At 41.3% G+C, this 9,700-nt stretch overlaps 1 pseudogene; it reads left to right on the top strand.

Moving 5' to 3' along the window:
• Positions 1-4,532: 4,532 nt before the first annotated feature.
• LOC106736361 (40S ribosomal protein S4, X isoform-like) overlaps positions 4,533-9,700 on the top strand; it is a 7,473-nt pseudogene continuing 2,305 nt past the window's right edge.

Below are 9,700 nucleotides of genomic sequence, written 5' to 3'. Positions count from 1 at the left end.
TTTTGAAAGAACTTTCCCTGGTGATAATGTTCTATACTTTGATAGGAGTTGGGTCATGCAGACGTGTGCATTTGTCAAGACTTGTTGTATATTATACTTAAGATTTGTGCAATATGTAAGTTTTACTTCAAAGGAGAAAAATGCTCCATCTTACAAGAGAGAAGGGGAGGTAGGAAATTGAAGGAAAGATAATTTTAGAATTGAAGACAGATCTAGGTGGAGGACTTTGGGTAATTCTTGGGTAGTGAGGACCTGAGGGACAGTGAGCTGTGAAAGAGAAAGTGCATTCATTGGCTGTAAAACTACTGTCTTTGTGGAGCATGGGTAACACCCTGGAAAGTGACTTTTAAATATAATAATTTCTCTTTTACATATAACGGTTGTACATATTGATGGGCTAGAGAGTAGTTTTCAAAGTCATGTATTCATCATGCATTGATTAAATCAGGACAATAAACATATCCACCATCTCAAGTACTTGATGTCTTGTGTCGTATACATTCAGAATGTACTCTTCTATTTGAAGTATATATTGAATTGTCACCGTAATCAGTCTGCTGTGCTGTAGTATGCTAGAACTCATTCTACTTATCTACCTGCACTCTTGTATCTGTTAACCAATTTCTCCCTATTGCCCTCCTGCCCCATCCCACTTCTTCACCTTTCCAACTTCTGGTATCCACTGTTAAAATCTGTTCCCATGCAATATTATCTTTTAGCAATTCATCTTTTAGTGAAGAGAAGAGACACTGATTCAATATAGCCTTTAATGATTTTTTTCTAGGTTCATCCACATTGTCTCAAATGGCAGCATTTTGTCCTTTTTTAAATGGCTGAGTAATATTCTGTCATATATATTTATAACACATTTTAAAAATCCATTCATTAGTTTTTGGGCACTTACGTTGATTTCATATTTTAGCTATTGTGAATAGTGCTGCAGTCAACATGGGTGTACAATCTCTTCACTACTTTCTTTCTCTTGGGTCTATATTGACTAATGGGATTACTGGATCACAAAGTAGTTTTAGTTTTAATTGCTTGAGGAAACTGCATATATTTTTGATAATGCCTGTACTAATTTATGTTCTCACTAATAGGACACAAAAATTCCCCTTTTCCACAATCACACTAGCACTTTTAAAAATATATATATTTTATTTAACTTTATTGATTTATTTAAATTTGATCAGAGGAGGGAAGGAGGGAGGGACAGAGGGGAGAAGGAAGAAGAGAAAGAGAGAGAGAGAGAGAGAGAGAGAGAAAGAAAGCCACCAGGGCCAGGACTTGAACTGTGGTCAGCCATGTGGGAGTCCAGCACTTTTAACCACCACACCACCTGCTGGCCCAACACACTAGCACTTTTTGTACTTTGTTTTACTTTGATAATAGCCATTCTAACTGGGGTGAGGTGTTATTTCATTGTGGTTTTGATTTGCCTTTCCATGATGATTAGTGATGTTGAGCATCATTTCATGTGCTCATTAGCCATATTAGTTCTTAACAGTTCATAACAGTTCTCTCAAGAACTGGTTGTTGTAAGCTCGATTGCCTCTTTCTTTTTTTCTAGCTGCTAGTTTGGGCTTTTTTTTCTCTCTTAGGTTGATTTATTTCTTCCATGAGAGAGAGGGAGAGAAAGAAGCACCCCAAACAGGATCTTCAGCAACACAATTCTAGGACCTTTCCAAGCAGGTCCAGTTACATTACCAACCATTGCACAACCACTTGGCTCAATGACTGCCCATTTTTAAATCAAATTATTATTATTATTATCATCATCATTATTATTATTTTGCTGGTGATCTGTTTGAGTTCCTTGCATATTTTGGTTATTAATCTCTTGTCAGATGTGTAGCTTATGAATATTTCCTCCCATTCTGTAGGTTGTCTCTTCACTCTGTTTGTTGTTTCTTTTGTGTTGCAGAAATTTTTTAGTTTGTTATAATATCATTTGTCTGTTTTTTCTGTAGTTGCTTGTGTTTTTCAGGTCTTCTTTAAAATTTGTTTTTTTGCCTCAGTCAATGTCCTGAAGTGTTTTCTTCTACTAATTTTATAGTTTCATTCTTTTTTATTCTTTTTTCTATAAGGGAATATGCACTCACTGAGAAATACAGACAGAGATACAGAGAGGGAAAGTAATAAATCACACTCTGTGGGGGATGGCCATACCACAATCCCACCCTTATTTTCTTGGGATTTTGGGTATGTGTGCACAGTGTGATTTTTTTTTTTTCAAGTTGTCAGGTCTGGAATTCGAACCACACAGTCAGCCATGTCAGATCCAGATTCCTTAACCTCCATGCCATGTACTAGTCCTAGTTTCAATTTTTTATTTAAATCTTTAATCTATTTTGAGTTAATTTTTATATATGGGGGTCTAATTTCATTGTTCTGCATGTGGAAATCCAATTTTCCTGGTACCATTTATTGAAGAGATTGTCCTTGGGACCTTTGTCAAGAATCAGTTGGTTGTAGGACCACAAGGTGATGTGGTGAATAAGGCGTTGGACTCCCACATGGCTGACCGCAATTCGAGTCTCAGATGCAGTGTCTTGAAAAATCATGCCCAGGTGTGTTTGTGTGTTTGCCCAAAAATCCCAGGAAGAGGGTGGAGGAGAAGGGATTGTGTCATGACCATGCCCCTCTCCCTGGGAGGAAGTGATTTCTCACATTCTCTTTCTCTGTCCCTGTCTCTGTCTTTTCTCTCTCTGGCAGGCACATGTGCCCTCTGGTAAAAACCTTTAAAAAATTAGTTGACTGTGTATTCATAGATTTATTGATGGGTTTTCTATTCTATTCCATTGGTCTATGTATCTGTTTTTGTGCTGGTACCAGGCAGTTTTAGTTATGATGGCTTCGTAATATATTATGAAGTCAAGTAGTGTGATTCCTTTAACTTTATTCTTTGTGCACAGGATTATTTTGGATATTTTGGGTCTTTTGTGGACATTATACACATTTTGGACTTTCTATTTCTGTAAAGGATGCCATTATTGGGACCAGCAGTTAGTGTAATGGCTATGTCGCTGGACTCCCATGTAGTCGACTACAGTTCGAGTCCTAGACCCAGTGGCTTAAACGCATGCCAGGTGTGTGTGCGTGTGTACCCATGATCCTTAGAGGAGAATGGAGGAGAAGGGATTGCGGCGTGGCCATCCCCCCCAGAGAGTGATTTCTTGCTTTCTGTCTCTCTGTCTCTCCCTGTCTTTCTGGTGAGCGCACACACCCTATAGCAACTCCGAAAAAAAAAAAAAAAAAAGGAAAGAGAAGAAAAGAAAAGGGCCTGCCAAATGTCCTGAGGAGGGAGAAAAACCAGAAAGTTAAAAAAAAAAAAAAAAGAGTAAAGGGCTGGCGACCAGCCACCATACTGAGAAATGATTTCTCAAGGACAACTTGTCATTTTTGAGGTTTGTTTGTTCAGGAACTTTTAGAGAATGTGTACTTTCTGGGGTTGTTACAGCTGCAAGTTGATCAAGCACTTTTGTTAAGCTATTCTTGAAAATGAATCACTTAAGGTTATTTCTAAAAAGGATTTATTTAAATTTATTTATTTATTTATTTATTTTTAAATTTGACCAGAGAGGGACAGAGAGAGAGAAAGAGAAAGGGAGAGTGAAAAAGCAAGCTGTCAGGTCTAGGACTTGAACTGTGGTCAGGCATGTGGGAGTCCAGTGCCCTTAACCACCATGCCACCTACCAGCCCCAATGCTATGTTTTTTTACAACTATACACCATAAACAAATAGGATTTAGCCCTGAGATACAACCTGGGCAAATCAATTAAAGTGATACATCTCATTAATAAAAATAAAGATAAAAATTATATGATTATTTCAATAGATGCAGATAAAAAATATAATATCCAATTAAAGTTAAGACTCTTCTTAACAAACTAGGTATAGAAGGCACATATCTCAGCATAAGAAAGGGTATATACTGCAGACCTACAGCTAAAATCATTCTGAATGGGGAAGAGTTGAAAGCTTTTCCTCTAAGAGCTGGAATAAGACATGGAAGTCTGCTTTCTCCATTCTTTTTTTTTTTTTTTTTGGAGAGGTTTTCGCTATAGGGTGCATGCACTCGCCAGACAGACAGAGAGAGACAGAGAGACAGAAAGTGAGAAGTCATCCCCCAGGGGAGATGGCCACGCCGCAGTCCCTTCTCCTCCATTCTCCTCTCGGGATCTTGGGCATGCATGCACACGTGCCCAGCGTGAGTTTTAAGCCACTGGGTCCGGGACTTGAACCGCAGTGGACTATGTGGGAGTCCAGCGACATAGCCATTACGCTAACTGCTGGTCCTGCTTTCTCCATTCTTATTCACATAGTAGTGGAATTCCTAGCTAAAGCAATTAAACAAGAGGAAGAAACTAAAGACATCCAAATTGGAAAGGAGGAAGATAATTTGTCCCTGTTGGCAGATAACATAATTATGTACATATAAAAAAATCTAAAGAATCCACAAAAACATGCTTTGAACTGATAAATAAATTCAGTAAGGTTGCAGAATACAAGATCAACATACAAAAATCAGTAGCCTTTTGCCAACAGCAAAGTAGTTGAAAAAGAAATCAAGAAAGCAACCACATTTACAGTAGCTACAAAAATATACATTATCTATCAGTCTATCTCTAGGAATAAATTTAACCAAGGAGGTAGAAGATCTCTGCAAGAAAACACTATAAAATGGTGATTAAATAAAAATGTGAAGGCTTTTTCCATTCCTAGCATAGCCATAGCTCATGGTCCTAAGAAGCATCTGAAGCAGGTAGCAGCCAAAGCATTGGATACTGAATAAATTGACCGGTGTGTTTGCTCCTGGTCCATCCACTGGTCCCCACGAGCTGAGAGAATATCTTTCTCTCATCATTTTCCAAGAGCAGACTTAATATGCCTTACCAGGCAATGAAGTAAAGAAGCTCTGCATGCACTGATTCATTAAGACTGATGGCCAAGTCCTCACTGACATACATAAGCTACCTTGCTGGTTTTATGGATGTCATCAGCATTGACAAGACTGGAGAGAATTTCTGTTTGCTCTGTGACATCAAGGGTCGTTTTGCTGTCTATCATATTACACCTGAGGAGGCCAAGCACAAATTGTGCAAAGTGAGAAAAATCTTTGTGGGCACAAAAGCATTCCTTTGTCTGGTGACCCTCGATACTTGCACCATCTGCTCCCTGGATCCTCTCATCAGAGTGAATGACACCATTCAGATCGATTTGGAGACTGGCAAGATTATGATTTCATCATGTTCAACACTGGCAACCTGGAGGTGCTAGCTTGGGAAGAGTTGGTGTGACCACCAACAGAGAGACGCCCTGGCTCTTCTGATGTGGATTATGTGAAAGATGCCAGTGGCAACAGCTTTTCTACTCAACTCCAACATTTTTGTTATTGGCAAAGGCAACAAGCCATGGGTTCATCTTCCCCGAGGAAAAAGGTATCCATCTCACCATTGTTGAAGAGAGAGGCAAGAGTCTGGCAGCCAGACGGAGGAGTGGGTGAAATGGTCTCTAGATGTTATGTTGGAGAGGTCTTCATAGTTAACAAAAGAGGAGACAGCATGATTTATAAAACAAAAAAGGGCAGGGGGAGACATCCTATTGTCATGGGTTAGAAAATGACCCTTTTTTGGGGTGAGTAACTGCATTTTTTTGTTTTAAGTGTGGGAAAAGGACCATCTTCCATGCTAATAAAAATGTGCTCACATGCTGTAGGTTGCCAGGCATTGTGGAATCGTACCACCTATACACATTCATTGATTTTTCTCTTGTGTAGTAAGAAGAAAACACAACCTATAGACCATATTCTGGCAGAAGATGATAGATTTGGATCAGAAACAGGAGGAGTTGGAAGCCAGGAATCAAAAGTGAAGAAACTACGAGGCCTTGAGTGATAAAGGTGACAGGGATTATTTATTTCTTTACACATCCCACGTAATCATTATGTGGCTAATGTGATGGGAGTGCATTGCCTTTACACATTGGTCCCTTCGTAGTGGTAGGTAGAAGGTGGAACAGGAATCAGCTGCTGGAAATAGGTCTTGACCATGCATTTCTCTGAAGGCTGCTTCAGTCATTACTTTCTGTCACCTCTGGTCTGCTTTCACTTCTACTTGCTTTCTAAGCCTTCTCCTTCCTTGCCAGGGATAATACCTTAACCTGATGCCCCTCATTAATATTCATAACTAACATTTATGAAGTCCCTCTTATTGCTAGGCACTATGCCGTGCTTTGCCTTCATAATTTCATCCTCTTCTCAAAGCAACCCAGGGATGTAGATATTTATTATTATAATCCATGTCATAGATGAACTGCTAGAGGCTCTGTAACTTGCCTGAGATCTGACAGCTGGGAAATGGTAGAACCAGTTTTTTTTTTTTTTTTTCTTTTTTTAAAGGTTTTTACCATAAAACTTCTAAATCTTTAAACTTTAAAACCTTTAAACCATACAACCTTGTGCGTACTTTATGGAGAGAGACAGAGAAAAAGTGAGAAATCACACTCTACACCCCCAGGTGATCACATTGCTTGGGCACACATGCACACGCCTGGTGTGATTTTCAAGCTGCTGGGTCTAGGACTTGAACTGTGGTTAACCATGTGGGAGTCCAGTCCCTTAACCACCACACCACCTCCTGCCCCCATGATAGAACTAGATTTTAAATTTATTCTTTCTAACTTCAGACTACATTCTTACTGCCCTCTTATTCTCTCACAGAAAACAAAGGAAACCACTCTTATACCTCTTCCTGTACACCAGAACAGGTCTCCCAACTTGGCAGTGTTCCTTTGAAAGAAAGGCCACTCCCTGGGATTTCAAACATTAACATTTTCCTTGTAGGGGGCCAGCAGGTGGTGTAGCAGTTAAGGCCCTAGACTCCCACGTTGCTGATCATGGTTTGAATCCCAGACCTGGCAGCTTGAAACTCATGCTTGGCACATTTGCTTGCATGCCCAAGATCCTGAGAGGAGAATGAAGGAGAAGGGATTTTGGCCTGACTGAAATCTCACTCATTTCTCACTTTCCTGTCTCTCTGTCTCTCTGGAGAGCACATGTGCCCTATAGCAAAAATCTCAAAATATATTTTTTGAAAATCAGGAAAGAGAAAGAAACCACTTGGGACCAGCAGATGGTGAAATGGTTACATTGCTGGACTCCCATGTAGTTGACCATGGTTTGAGTCCTAAACCCAACAGCTTAAAACTCACACCAGGCGCTTGTGCATGTGTGTCTAAAATCCCAAGAGGAGAATGGAAGAGAAGGGATTGCAGCATAGCCATCACCCCCGGGGCTGATTTCTCGTTTTCTGTCTCTGTGTCTCTCCAGCAAGCACATGCACCCTATAGTAAAAATCTCACTAAAAAAAAAAAAAAAGAAAGAGAAAGAGAAACCACCTATGAGAGGTCTTCAAAATTTTTATGGAAAATGTTCGTTATGAAAAAACTATTAATTTCATTTTTCCACCAACTTTGTTTATTTTTAATTTGCTATAGGGCACATGTATTCACTGGTGAGGGAAAGAACAGAAATGTGAGAAAACATCCCCCCAGGGCATGGGAGCGGTGGCCACACTACATTTCCTTCACCTCCATCTCTTCTTGGGATTTTGAGCACACGCACACACACACACACACACACACACACACACACACATCTGGTATGTTTTGCAAGCCACTGGGTCCAGGGCTCGAACTCATATGTCCCCCAAGCACATGCACCCTATAGTAAAAAACTCACCAAAAAAAAAAAAAAAGAAAGAGAAAGAGAAACCACCTATGAGAGGTCTTCAAAATTTTTATGGAAAATGTTCGTTATGAAAAAACTATTAATTTCATTTTTCCACCAACTTTGTTTATTTTTAATTTGCTATAGGGCACATGTATTCACTGGTGAGGGAAAGAACAGAAATGTGAGAAAACATCCCCCCAGGGCATGGGAGCGGTGGCCACACTACATTACCACCCAATGGGGTATGGTCACACTTCAATTCCTTTTCTTCCATTTCTCTATCCTTTTGGGATTTTGGGCACACACACACACACACACACACACACACACACACACACACATCTGGTATGTTTTGCAAGCCACTGGGTCCAGGGCTCGAACTCATAGTTGACAGTGTGGGAGCCAGCTACCAGCCATGATGCTACCAGTTGGTCTTTCATGTTGGTTCATTCATTTTTTTTCCTTCTTTTTTTGGAGAGGTTTTTGCTATAGGGTGTGTGCGCTTGCCAGAAAGACAGAGAGACAGAGAGACAGAAAGCGAGAAATCACCCCCCAGGGGGGATGGCCATGCCGCAATCCCTTCTACTCCATTCTCCTCTCGGGATCTTGGGCACACATGCACATGCGCCCTGCGTGAGTTTAAGCCACTGGGTCCAGGACTTGAACCACGGTTGACTACATGGGAGTCCAGTGACATAGTCATTATGCTAACTGTTGGTCCCATTCATTTGTTCTTTTAGTTTGCTATAATCTGTGTGCTTTCACCAGGGAGTGACAGGGGGGTGGGGAGTGAGAAATCACCCCACAGTGGGGATGGCCATACTGCAGTCTTTTCTGCTCCATCCTCCTCTCAGGATTGTGGAACATACAAACACAGACCTGTGTTTTTTTTTTTTTTTTTTTTTTTTTGAGAGGTTTTTGCTATAGGGCGCGTGCGCTCGCCAGACAGATAGAGAGAGACAGGGAGACAGAAAGCGAGAAATCACCCCCCAGGGGGGATGGTCACGCCGCAATCACTTCTCCTCCATTCTCTTCTCGGGATCTTGGGCACGCACGCACACGCGCCCGGCATGAGTTTTAAGCCACCGGGTCTGGGACACGAACCGCGGTCGACTACGTGGGAGTCCAGCGACATAGCCATTACGCTAACTGCTGGTTCCCAGACCTGTGTGTTTTTTCAAGCTGTCTGGTCCAGAACTCCTACCGCACAATAGTTCATGTCGGATCCAGCTGCCTTAACCTCTATGCCACCTGCTGGCTCCTCATGTACTTAACTTTTTTTGGAACATGTTTTTCATATTCATGACAGCGTGTGCATACGTGAGAGACAGAGATCTGCAGGGTCTGGCTAGGTCAAGATCCCCATCCTTCAGTCCTCCAGCCCATCAGATCTTGGACACTTGTGTACCATGCCAAGTATATTTTAGGCTGACAGGGCTGGGATTTGAACCACAGTTGCCATGTGGAATCTGACTTCTCTTGAGCACAGGGCCAGCCTCTCCCCTATACTTTAAGTCATCTTCAGATTACTTACAATATGTAATACAATATAAATGCTATGTAAATAGAGAAAAGTCTGCACAGGAACATGTTCAGTACAGATGCGACCAATTCTTCAAGTTAATTCATTAATTTCCACCATGAAAGAGAGAGAGATAGTGAGAGAAACCCACAAAATCTTCATGCCACTATCCACCCCAGTCTCAGCCAGCACCGTTCAGGGACACATGGTTGTAGGGAGGAAGCCAGGACCTTCCCATGGGGGTCTAGTTATGTTACTGCTGTGCCGCCACCCTGCTCCCATTCTCTCTCTCTCTCCGACTTCCCTTCCCTTCCCTCCCTCCTTTCTCTTCTCTTCTCTTCTCTTCTCTTCTCTTCTCTTCTCTTCTTTTCTTTTTCTTCCCTTCCCTTCCCTTCCCTTCCCTTTCCTTCCCTTCCCTTCCCTTCCCTTCCCTTCCCTTCCCTTC

This window comes from Tupaia chinensis, unplaced genomic scaffold (assembly GCF_000334495.1).
Source record: "Tupaia chinensis unplaced genomic scaffold, TupChi_1.0 Scaffold139218_1, whole genome shotgun sequence".
NCBI lineage: Eukaryota > Metazoa > Chordata > Mammalia > Scandentia > Tupaiidae > Tupaia > Tupaia belangeri.
This window is presented reverse-complemented; position numbering and strand designations above follow the sequence as displayed.